This window comes from Pseudophryne corroboree, chromosome 2, assembly GCF_028390025.1.
Source record: "Pseudophryne corroboree isolate aPseCor3 chromosome 2, aPseCor3.hap2, whole genome shotgun sequence".
NCBI lineage: Eukaryota > Metazoa > Chordata > Amphibia > Anura > Myobatrachidae > Pseudophryne > Pseudophryne corroboree.
Window position 1 is genome coordinate 469868551 of NC_086445.1, and position 12606 is coordinate 469881156.

The following is a 12606-nucleotide window of genomic DNA, read 5'->3' on the forward strand; positions in this document are numbered from 1 at the left end:
TACAATTTTCCTTACGGTGTGCCTATATCTGTTCTAATATTAGTTATGTATTTACATATATGCATATGTTCCTCCATATGGCCTGTATTGTACCCAGAATCTGACAGTTACTTCTATCCATTCTTTTTCAATATAACTATTTTCATGTGTACTTGTACTGTCTCTAGGTTAATGGAGTTTGTAGAATATCTTCATCTTTCTGACAAGGTGGATCCAATGGAATTTTGCATGTTTGTAGAATCCAATCTTCATGAATCTTAACGTTCTTATCTTCCTCCTATATATGGCAAACTTATACTGGAATGATAGATTCCAAAAACCTAATTCTATGTTCTTATGTTTAATCCAAGAAAGAGGAGAACTGATTGTGTTCATTAAGACCTTCTGGGTCGACACTATTCATCAGGAAGATCCACTTCGTTTCTCTCTTCAGAAGCTCCCTCTTAACATCTCCTCGAATTCCCAACTGTATTTTTTTCCAATCCTCTTATTTTCAGGCTCTCAGGATTGCCACCATGTTTATTGAGAAAATGCCTAGCTACACTTGTAAGATTTTTCAATTTTAATCGATCTTGTTCAGCATTCTTAATATTTCTGATATGTTCTACCAGTCTCATCCTTAGTTGTCTACTTGTCATTCCGACATACTTTAGTCTGAATCCACAGTGCAGGCAGTATATGACCCCTATGGTCCTACAGTTGATGAAATCTCTTATAGGGTGTGTCTTCCCATATCTGTCTTGCACTTCCTTGGTTTGTTCCACGTATTTGCATGTTTTGCAATTTCCACACTGGAAACATCCTTTCGTTGGTCCTACCTTCCTTTTTTGACTCTCATAATGGCTATGTACCAGTTTGTCTCTGATGCTAGGAGATTTTCTCCAACTAGCATTTACTCTTCCTCCTATTGCTTTAGCCATTTCTTTATCATTTGTAAGGATGTTCCAGTGTTTTTGGAGAATTTGTCGTATCTCTTCCCATTCATTGCAAAATGTGCCAATGAATCTTATTGTGTAGTCTACTTCCTTACTCTTGGTTTTTGGACAAATCAAGGAGTTCCTATTTTTGTTTGCTGCTTTGTAACCCTTTTTAATGAGGGTCTTGCTATAACCCCTCTGTTCCAATCTGCTTCCTAGTTCTTTCGCTCTTATTTCAAATTTGTCATCATTGGAACAGTTTCTGCGTGTTCGTAGAAACTCTCCTTTTGGGACACCCTTGATTGTGGCAGGAAGATGCGAACTGTCTGCATGTAAAATGCTATTGCTGGCTGTCTCTTTCCTGAACATATCCGATAATAGTCTCCCATCTTCATCAATTTCTATGGTGAGGTCCAAGAATGTGACTTTCTTCTGGCTCATTTCTGTTGTTAATTTCAAATTCAGGGGATTCTTATTAAGTTTCTCTAGGAATTATTTTAAGAGTTCCACCTCTCCTTCCCAAATGATTAGTATGTCATCTATGTACCTTGACCAATTTAGTACATGATCCGTGTAGTGGTTATTATCCGTCGAGAAGACATATTTTTTCTCCCACCACCCGAGGTACAGGTTGGCATACGTTGGTGCACACGTACTGCCCATCGCTGTACCCCGGGTCTGTAGGTAAAATCTTTCGTTGAATACGAAATAGTTTTTCGTGAGAATGAACCGTAACAGTTTGGTAATGAAATCATCGAATGTGTTTCTTCCTTTTGTACTTAGAAAGTATTCCACTGCCTGGATCCCTCTTTCATGCTCTATACTTGTGTAAAGGGACTCGACATCACATGTGCATAGCCATGTCCCAGGAGTGACCACCATATTGTCCAACTTATTGAGTATGTCCATAGTATCTCTTGTATAAGAGGGCAGTTCTGTTACAAATCCTCTCAGATGTCTATCCACAAATATGCTCGCTTTCTCCGTGAGTCCTCCAATACCTGAGACTATGGGCCTCCCAGGTGGTTTTCTCAGGTTTTTGTGGGCTTTGGGAAGTGCATAAAAGGTAGGTATTTTGGGATTAGTAACTTCCAAAAACTCTTTCTCTCTCTTGTTAATGGTACCTGCATGGAACTCCCCCCTCTACTAAATTCTGATACTGTTTCAAAAAGTTGTCAGTTGGATTAAATACCAATTTCTGATAACATTCTTGGTTATTAAGTTGTCTCATGACTTCTTCTTCTAAGTACATGTCTTTTTTCCAAAGGACCACATTTCCCTCTTTGTCTGACTGTTTAATTTCGATTTCACTCCAATTCTGTATTTCTCTTAAAGCTTCATTCTCGTCTCTGGTTAAATTATATTTGCTGAGACTACTTCTGCCGCAGTACAATCTATCCAGATCTTTAGAAACCAAGTCCAAATAGATTTTGGCCTCTGGAAAGATATTAAAATTGGGAAAGAAAGTGGATCTCTTTCTTAGTGTGGTGTCCCTAGGTGTTTCAGAAATCTCTTCTCCCGTGGATAACTCTTCCAACATTCTGAGAGCTTCACTATCGGATTCATCTAACAAGGAGCTGTCATATTGATCATTTTTGCCGGCTTCTTTTAACAGAAAGAATTTTTTAAGTAGAATCTTCCTTACAAAAAGGTGGAGATCTTTCTCTATCCCAAATCTGTTCATGGATTGTGTTGGAGAGAATGTGAGACCTCTGGATAGGACGTTCAGGTGGCACTCATCAAGTTGTCTTTCGGAAAGGTTAATAACTTTCAGTGTATCCTGTTCTTTCATCTCCTGTATGTGTTGTATTTCCTCTGGGGATTCGGTCCCCAGTCTCCTCTTTCCCTTTTTCTTTGATTTTTTTATTGTTGTATCCTCTCCTTGTTCTCTTATAGGGCCTCTTGGGTCCATTTTGCCAGTCCCTAAAAAATATTGTTGTCTTTTGACTGGATTCCTTCTATTTTCTGAGGAGCTATCCGAAAGTTCACCATCTGTATTCTCTATTTCCGATGTGGAGTTCATCTCGCCCAATCTCCTATCCCCCCTTAGGTTTCTCCTTTTGTTCCATTTGAACACAGTATTATTCATATAATCGTTCTTGTCCCGTAGGAATTTTTGTTGTTTCCTCTCTATCAGATTCTTTTCAAAATGTTCTATTTCAATTTGTATTTCTGATAAGCTTTCTGAAATGTTTCCAAATTCTCATAATCCTTCAATTTGTCACTTAAGTCAGTAATTTCCTCTGTACATTGTTTCATTCTTGTTTCGTCATGTTTGATTAGTATATTTATAAGTTCATGTGAACACTTCAATAAGGCCTCTTCCCACTCCTTTTTTAAGGTGTCCTCCAATTCGAAGGCCGGGAAGTATGTGTCTATCTCACAGTCATTGATAGTTATATTTAAACCAGGTTATTAAACATGCATTACAGCTATAGAAAATGAATTATAAAATCAGTTGTTAGCACGAAGGTATAGGGCAATAAAGGTGGAGCTAGGAGTCATGGAATAATGAGTATTTAGTAAATTGTCTCCTCCTATGGAGACACACAATATAAATATAAGCAGAACACCTAATCACATATATCACCAAATAGGATAGTAATAGGAACAATTGGATTCCTGGGAACATACATGGATGTAGTAATAGAGACAGAATAATAACACATAAAAACTTAGGCGAAGGAACTAATTAATTCAGTAAATATGTATTTATAATATATGCGTATTAAGAACATTATGAGTAACACAAATAGAGACTAAACACTTTTTGATATAGGTAATAAAAGAACATCTAATTCATGAAGAATATGCTATGAAGGAGAAGGTTCCAATATACTTTCATTGATACATATGGCAACCAATAGAAAGGGAGGGAGGGGTATATAAACCTGTCATGGATGACAATCAGGTTGATGCCCTGACGAAGCAGCCTCTGTGAAACGTGCGTTGGCGTTTATCAGAGATTGCTGCTATGCTGTGATAATGTAGTGATAATCTGCTGCTAATATAAATGAAAATATAATGTCATTCAATATGTGTTAAACTGTAGCGAAGTAATCCATGCTGAACTGAGTATCGGTGGGGCAGGGAAAGTGTGTAGCGAGTGCCTACCCGATACACAGTAGCGGGAACGAGAGCGGGTGCAGTGGCGTGCTAGCCGAGACCATTTGCTAGCCGTACGCGGCGGCTATCCGGAGCCGCTACACGCGGCTGCAGTGAAAGACAGCATCATATGTCCATGTATCTAACGGATACTGCATTATGAAGATAGCAGTATGCTGCTACTGAGCAATTTGTATGCAATTAAGAAAAATAATATGGTCCAGCGTCGGATCCTGTGAAATTAGAGGGCACTACTGACGTCTGCCATATACATTATATTAATTATTGTTCAATCATTTAAAGGAAAATAATATATGGTGGGCACAGTGTGTCATGTGATGATAGCAGTGACGTGCAAGACATATATGTAGCCAGTTTAAACCCACTCAATAAAGCACATGAATACATAGACTGAAAATAAAGGAAACATAAGGAAAATCATAATTATATGGGAAATTAATCAGTTGAATTCTGGTGCTGAGATAAAGCTATTTAAGTGGGAATGGTCAGAGTGACTGGGGAACATTCATTCAGAATATAGCTGCGGGGCAAGGTATTGATACAGGAACGTGCAGACCAAGACCATTAGCTGGCCGCACGTGACTGATACCTGAAGCCGCTATATAAGGTTAATGCTACACACATAGAAACCATTGCACTAATGTGAGCCTGGTTTTAGATACATGTTCTATGCACATATAGGATTGGGATAAATAAATAACTGTATAACTAGGCACAGGCAATGCAGCCGAATACCCGGGCTTTAGTGAGTTAAAACGGTGCTGGCATCTAGCATCCATGTACTAAACACAAAAAGTATCTGTGTACCGACAGTAACTACACATGTAACAAACTAGATAGAAACATTGGTAACAACAGTGTAACTACAGGATACATGAACAAGTGAATAGTTTCTGGTGCACTAATAAAGACTACAGTAAAGACATATATTGTCATAAAAATAAGCTTTATTGAGATGAAACACCAAATGTAATTTAATTTCTGTCATTGACGTTTGGTCTACACAGATCACGAAGATTACTGGTGGCTGCTGGATGAGAGATATAGAAAACCAGCAGAACTATATGTAATTAACATCTTAATTACAGCAGGGGCCGGTGAGCCTTTATTATAGGAGGAACTTGTATCACAGCAACAGCAGTCTCTGGAAAATAATCAATTTTTAAAATTCACCATTTTTTTATTTTTATTCTCACAAAAAAATCTTTTTATTTCATATGGCTGAAAAATATACTTTTTAATGATAGAAATAAAAGTTATATATTAATTTACGATTATTTGAATCTCGGTGCACCCCTAATAAAGGCTTCTTTCTTTGTGTATGTGATACATATGAAACAGGTAACAAATCGACTGAGCAGGTATTCAGGTATCATAATCATATTGACATAAAAGAATGTACATAGCTAGGTCAATAGGGTTTACCAACTCCAGCCCTAGTAGCAGAGGAGGGCAGGTCTGACATTACTGCAGACATAGCAACCAGCATGAACCGAAAGAAAAAGAGTGAGAAATTAGACACTTAAGAGGTAGTAGGCTTCTCATTCAGGCTAAATTGTAAAGGGGATGTCTTCCCCGGGTGTGAGACAAGAGCAGAGCCCTCTCCCTCCGTGACGTACTCGTGCCAATGGAACCATTGCATAATGGGGGAGGAAACAGAGGGGGAATAAGGCACGGCCTCAGTTTCCATGGTGTAGTGAAAATGAACTTTATGGAATACCTTTAGAGCGGGAGGCACTATCGCTTGTTTCCAGGCCTGGGCCAAAGTTGCCCTCGCTGCTATACAGATGTGTCCCAATATGTATCTTTGGGAGGCTGAGACCTCCAGGGGATACATATGGAGGAGAGCCAGAGCGGGGTATGGGCTTAAAGATAGACATAAAACTTTATTTATCAGCTGAAATACTTCTGCCCAGAAAGTTTGGAGATGGGGACATGTCCAAAAAATATGATATAAATGCCCTATTTCACCGCAGTTCCTCCAACAAAGTCGTGAGCTGGAGGGCCAGAATGTGTGCAGCCTATCTGGGGTCAAGTATAATCTATTCAGTAATTTAACATGCATTTCTGAATGATTTAAATAGCGTGACATGAGGAATGTTAAACGATGCAATTTCTCCCATTGTGCCTCTGCAATGGGAATTCCTAAATCCCTCTCCCAGAGCTTCTGGGCATTAGACTTATGGTATGGTACCATTGAGACGAGTGTGTTGTACCAATAGGTAATATCTTTAGTGGATGTAAGCAGTACCACCCGGGATAGGACAGATTGAGCTATGGAGCTAGGGGGAGTTCGGACAATGGGCTCTTAAACCAGTGTCTGATTTGAAAAGAATGGAATAGTTCAGTATGCGGGAGGGAGAATCTGTCGTGTAACTGGGCAAATGAAATAAAGGCAGTTCAATGTAATAAGTCTCCTAGGGTATGAATATTGCAAGCATTCCACGCAGAAACATGTAAATTGGGAATTAATTTACTCACCGCTTTAAGCGAAAGGGCAGTGTAGGGGATAGTAAAGCCAGGGAGTTTACTCGTCAAACAATCCCACACTCGTAGAGAAGAGGCCGTAGAGGGAAGAATGGCCAAATCGCTGGGGCGCAGGGCTTTCGGAGTCCACAGCAGATCTGCTAAGGGGTAGCCTATGCATCCAATATTTTCAATGTGGGCCCATATGCATGCGGAGTTGGAGAGATTCCAGGATTTAAGCTGAGCAAGCAAACAAGCTTCTTGATATAACTGCAAATCGGGTAGTGCGAGGCCTCCTCTGTGTCGAGGGAATACCATTCCAGCGTGCGCCAATTTTGGGGGTGTGTGATTTCCACAGGTATTTTGCCAAAACAACTCTGTATTTATCTAGATAAGGTTTGGGAAAAGAATAGGGTATGGTGCGAAATAAATACATAAGTTTAGGTAGTAAGGACATTTTAAAGGCAGATAAACGACCCAGCCAGGATATTTCATATAAAAGCCAAGATGATGTCAGGGTTTGGAGAGTTAGTAGCAGGGGAGGAAGATTCAAATCGAAAACAGTAGAGGAGGAAGGGGGAATATGTATCCCAAGGTATGTAAGTGATTTCATTTTCCAGTTGTATGAGTATTGAGTTCGTAAAGCAGCCGTGAGTGTATCTGGTAAGTGAACAGGTAAGGCATCCGTTTTAGTTGTGTTCAGTTTATAGTATGAGGCCTTGCTAAGATAATTTTTATTGCTAACGGGTCATGCAAGAGATGAGGAGATAATCGCCATGGTCTAGGAGGCCTGGAAGCAGACTTAATGTTCCATTTCCAATATAACGGTGCGTGGTCGGACCAGGTGATGGGTAGGATATCAACTGTATCGGAGTCTTGTAAGGTCCATTTATCGCATAACACAAGGTCAATTCTTGAGTATGAATTATGGACCGATGAGAAGAACGTATAGTCCCTCCCGGTAGGATTGCGGATGCGCCAGATATCATATAAATCGAACTCCGCTAACACATTACGTAGCGCTAATGAAGGGCCAAGGCGGGTTTTGGATGCAGCTGAGGGAGTCTGGGACGATTTATCTAGTTTGGGATCTAATACCAAATTAAAATCTCCTAGGAGAATTAGGGAGCCGACCCGAACCTTTTGGATAAGCAAGCATAGCTTCCGAATAAAGGCTACTTGGTTCGAATTAGGTGCGTATAATGAGACTATAGTAACAGATTTATTTTCCAAAAGACCCATGAGAATCAAGTAGCGGCCTACTTTGTCTGCAATTTGGGAGTGGAGGGTAAAAGGAACATTATCCCCGAATAACAGAGCTACTCCGTTTCTTTTAAAGGGACCGTTAGCGAAACATCCTATGGGGTATCTGGTCTTTCAATACAGGAGGAAAAATTAGTTTCCTGTAGGGCCACTATATCGGCTTTATACTTATGGAAAGAGGACAGGGCTAATCTACGATTATTGGGAGAGTTTAAACCTTTAACATTCAATGAAAGAATACCAACCATAATTATTCAGTTATAATGCCATGTAGGTGACGGCATCCCATCGGGGGGGGGGGGGGGGGGGTAGAAATAGTAACAAAGGAAGGGAAAAACAAAACGACCCAGTACATTGGGTCTGAATAGCTAGCTTTTTTTTTTTTTTTTAATGCATTTTCCATTCTCTTATCCATGGTGTCTTTAAATTCTGCACCATCGTCAAGTGGAATCGTTGTTTTAGTCATTATCTCTGTTACTGCAGCATCTACCTTAGGCAACGCACACCATTTTAATACTTCTTCATCCTTAATGGGATACATATGAGCTATACAATACAAATTACCCTGTCTTTTGTATTCACATTTTACCATTCTTTAATCGCAATATCCTTCATTACCTTGTGAACAGAAAAAGTTCTACATTTCGTCATGCTATCTTCAAACAAAAAATAATTTTTATCTTTCTGCTGTAAATCATCCTTAAAATTCATTGTCTTATGTATATTTTTCAGCATGTTTTCCACTAATTCAACATTAAACGATCTAACATCTTCCCGGATTTCTCCTGATTCTACACTTGACACATTATTAAATCCTTCCATAGAATTCTATTCAGGTGATATATCATCATAATCAAGACTTGCTTCTGACCTAGACATTAATAAACTCCTCTTTGGATACAAATTAATTTCGCATCCAGTCCATTAACTCCTGTAATTGATTAGGTAGTTGCTCAGGGAGATTCTTCTTGGCAACCTCCTTTCTTGCTTCCATGTTAGGTAGAGGCACACTAAAAACAGAAACTTACTATTACTTTCTGCTATTCTATGTATTAGCACCCCTTTGTAAAAGGTCTTATCTCAACTGTGCGCTATTCGGCTGTTTGGTTAGAGTCTCTGTTTGCTTTAGAACAGGGGTGGGGAACCTTTTTTCTAGCGAGGGCCATTTGGATATTTATAAAATCCTCGGGGGCCATACAAAAATTCTCAAGTTAAAAAAATTACCCTGCCCCCCAGTAGGTCTGCCCCTTAGAGGTACCGTGTGTGCGCGCGCCAAAAAAAAAATGGGTATGGCCAGTTAAAATGGGACGTGATACACATATGCCCCCAATAGTGCAGTGCCAGATCCACAATTGCCCCCACAGTGCCAGGTATACAAATTCCCCTCACAGTGCCAAGTATACAAATGTCCCTCACCGTGCCAGGTATACAAATGTCCCTCACCGTGCCAGGTATACATATGCCCCTCACCGTGCCTGGTATACATATGCCCCCCACCGTGCCAGGTATACATATGCCCCCCACCGTGCCAGGTATACATAATATACCCCCACCGTGCCAGGTATACAAATGCCCCCCACAGTGCCAGGTATACAAATGCCCCCCACAGTGCCAGGTATGCAAATGCCCCTCACCGTGCCAGGTATACATATGCCCCTCACCGTGCCAGGTATACATATGCCCCTCACCGTGCCAGGTATACATATGCCCCTCACCGTGCCAGGTATACATATGCCCCTCACCGTGCCAGGTATACATATGCCCCTCACCGTGCCAGGTATACAGATGCCCCTCACCGTGCCAGGTATACAGATGCCCCTCACCGCGCCAGGTATACAGATGCCCCCACAGTGCCAGCTATACAGATGCCCCCACAGTGCCAGCTATACAGATGCCCCTCACCGCGCCAGGTATACAGATGCCCCCACAGTGCCAGCTATACAGATGCCCCCACAGTGCCAGCTATACAGATGCCCCCACAGTGCCTGGTATACAGATGCCCCCACAGTGCCAGGTACACAGATGCCCCCACAGTGCCAGGTACACAGATGCCCCCACAGTGCCAGGTACACAGATGCCCCCACAGTGCCAGGTACACAGATGCCCCCACAGTGCCAGGTACACAGATGCCCCCCCCCCCCCCCCCCCCCGCCAGTGCTGCTTACCGCTGCTTGCTGACAGGGAGGAGAGTGCGGCTATGTCGGGTGGCGGCGTGTAGGACTTCAAACCAGCCGCCGGTGCGAGAGCCAATCAGAGCTCGCGGGCCGGCAGCCGCGGCTCCTGATTGGCTGCCGGTCCGCGAGCTCTGATTGGCTTATGAAGCGGCGGCTAGTTTGAAGTCCTACATGCCGCCGCCGTCATCCAACATCGCCGCGCTCTTCTCCCTGTCCTGACAGCTGAGACACGCTGCCGCCGGACTGAGCGGCGGCGTGTCTCACTGACAGAAGCGGGTGGGCCGGAGCAAACGGCTTTGCGGGCCTTATACGGCCTGCGGGCCGGAGGTTCCCCACCCCTGCTTTAGAAGGAGAGAGCATACTCCTCTCAGCAGTACATGGTGCCATCTTATAGCCCCTTGCATTTTAACTTGGGCGCATGCGCAGTGTGTGCCATGTGGCATTCTGGTAGCTGCATCACTGAGCTCCCCGGCATGCGCCTGCGCAGTCCGGACTTCTGGACGCCAGCACCATCTTGGAACCGGCTTCCAGCACTCCATTGCAGCTAGACTCCTGAACTCACCCTGGACCACAGCGCAGGTGTCCTGGTCTCAGATTTTGGCATTATGCTGTCACTGCTAACATTCCTGGCAGCCCCCCTCTTCAGGCTGCGGCTGACACAGGCACAAGGGGCATAATTCAGAGGTAAGACCTTGTCTTTAAAAATAACAAACTTCCCTGCTCTGTACTATACTTCCTGGCAGACAGGAAAAATAGACAGGTATAGGAAGGAGAAGCCGTAATATATAGCAATGGGGGGGCGGTCCCTGAAAAAAAAATGTCCTGTCTGCTGGGGGAAACAGGTCCTATTCCCCATGTAAAGCTGCCATGGAGGAACAAAGAAGAAGAAAAAATAGCAAATGGTGCCTGATGTAACACACTCACACCCTCACTCTCACACTCTATCTCTCTCTCTCTTCAACGGAAACTATTCATTAGTTTCTCTATCGTCCTAGTGGATGCTGGGGTTCCTGAAAGGACCATGGGGAATAGCGGCTCCGCAGGAGACAGGGCACAAAAAGCAAAGCTTTAGGATCAGGTGGTGTGCACTGGCTCCTCCCCCTATGACCCTCCTCCAAGCCTCAGTTAGATTTTTGTGCCCGGCCGAGAAGGGTGCAATCTAGGTGGCTCTCCTAAAGAGCTGCTTAGAAAAGTTTAGCTTAGGTTTTTTATTTTACAGTGAGTCCTGCTGGCAACAGGATCACTGCAACGAGGGACTTAGGGGCGAAGAAGTGAACTCACCTGCGTGCAGGATGGATTGGCTTCTTTGGCTACTGGACATTAGCTCCAGAGGGACGATCACAGGTACAGCCTGGATGGTCACCGGAGCCTCGCCGCCGGCCCCCTTGCAGATGCTGAAACAAGAAGAAGGTCCAGAATCGGCGGCATGAAGACTCCTCAGTCTTCTTAAGGTAGCGCACAGCACTGCAGCTGTGCGCCATTTCCTCTCAGCACACTTCACACGGCAGTCACTGAGGGTGCAGGGCGCTGGGAGGGGGGCGCCCTGGGAGGCAATGAAAACCTATTTTTGGCTAAAAATACCTCACATATAGCCTCCGGGGGCTATATGGAGATATTTAACCCCTGCCAGAATCCGTTAAGAGCGGGAGACGAGGCCGCCGAAAAAGGGGCGGGGCCTATCTCCTCAGCACACAGCGCCATTTTCCCTCACAGAAAGGCTGGAGGGAAGGCTCCCAGGCTCTCCCCTGCACTGCACTACAGAAACAGGGTTAAAACAGAGAGGGGGGGCACTAATTTGGCGTTAGAAATATATAAAAAAGATGCTATAAGGGAAAACACTTATATAAGGTTGTCCCTATATAATTATAGCGTTTTTGGTGTGTGCTGGCAAACTCTCCCTCTGTCTCTCCAAAGGGCTAGTAGGTCCTGTCCTCTATCAGAGCATTCCCTGTGTGTGTGCTGTGTGTCGGTATGTGTGTGTCGACATGTATGAGGACGATGTTGGTGAGGAGGCGGAGCAATTGCCTGTAATGGTGATGTCACTCTCTAGGGAGTCGACACCGGAATGGATGGCTTATTTAGGGAATTACGTGATAATGTCAACACGCGCCAAGGTCGGTTGACGACATGAGACGGCCGACAAACAATTAGTACCGGTCCAGACGTCTCAAAAACACCGTCAGGGGTTTTAAAACGCCCGTTTACTTTAGTCGGTCGACACAGACACAGACAGGGACACTGAATCCAGTGTCGACGGTGAATAAACAAACGTATTCCTTATTAGGGCCACACGTTAAGGGCAATGAAGGAGGTGTTACATATTTCTGATACTACAAGTACCACAAAAGAGGGTATTATGTGGGATGTGAAAAAACTACCGTAGTTTTTCCTGAATCAGATAAATTAAATGAAGTGTGTGATGATGCGTGGGTTCCCCCCGATAGAAAATATGGGCGGTATACCCTTTCCCGCCAGAAGTTAGGGCGCGTTGGGAAACACCCCTTAGGGTGGATAAGGCGCTCACACGCTTATCAGAACAAGTGGCGGTACCGTCTATAGATAGGGCCGTCCTCAAGGAGCCAGCTGACAGGAGGCTGGAAAAATATCATAAAAAGTATATACACACATACTGGTGTTATACTGCGACCAGCGATCGCCTC

The 12606-nt window shown here is 43.5% G+C and overlaps 1 protein-coding gene across 3 annotated transcripts in view; it reads left to right on the forward strand.

The window, feature by feature from the left end:
* Positions 1-12606, forward strand: part of CCDC138 (coiled-coil domain containing 138) — a 333074-nt gene that overhangs the window by 64147 nt on the left and 256321 nt on the right. Inside the window, exon 2 of one of the 3 annotated variants that reach the window (XM_063953820.1) lies at positions 8505-8608. The exons of the other annotated variants lie outside the window; for them this stretch is intronic. The gene's annotated coding sequence lies outside the window, so the exon portion shown is untranslated. The remainder of the gene's footprint in view (positions 1-8504; positions 8609-12606) is intronic. 3 annotated transcript variants of the gene reach the window in all.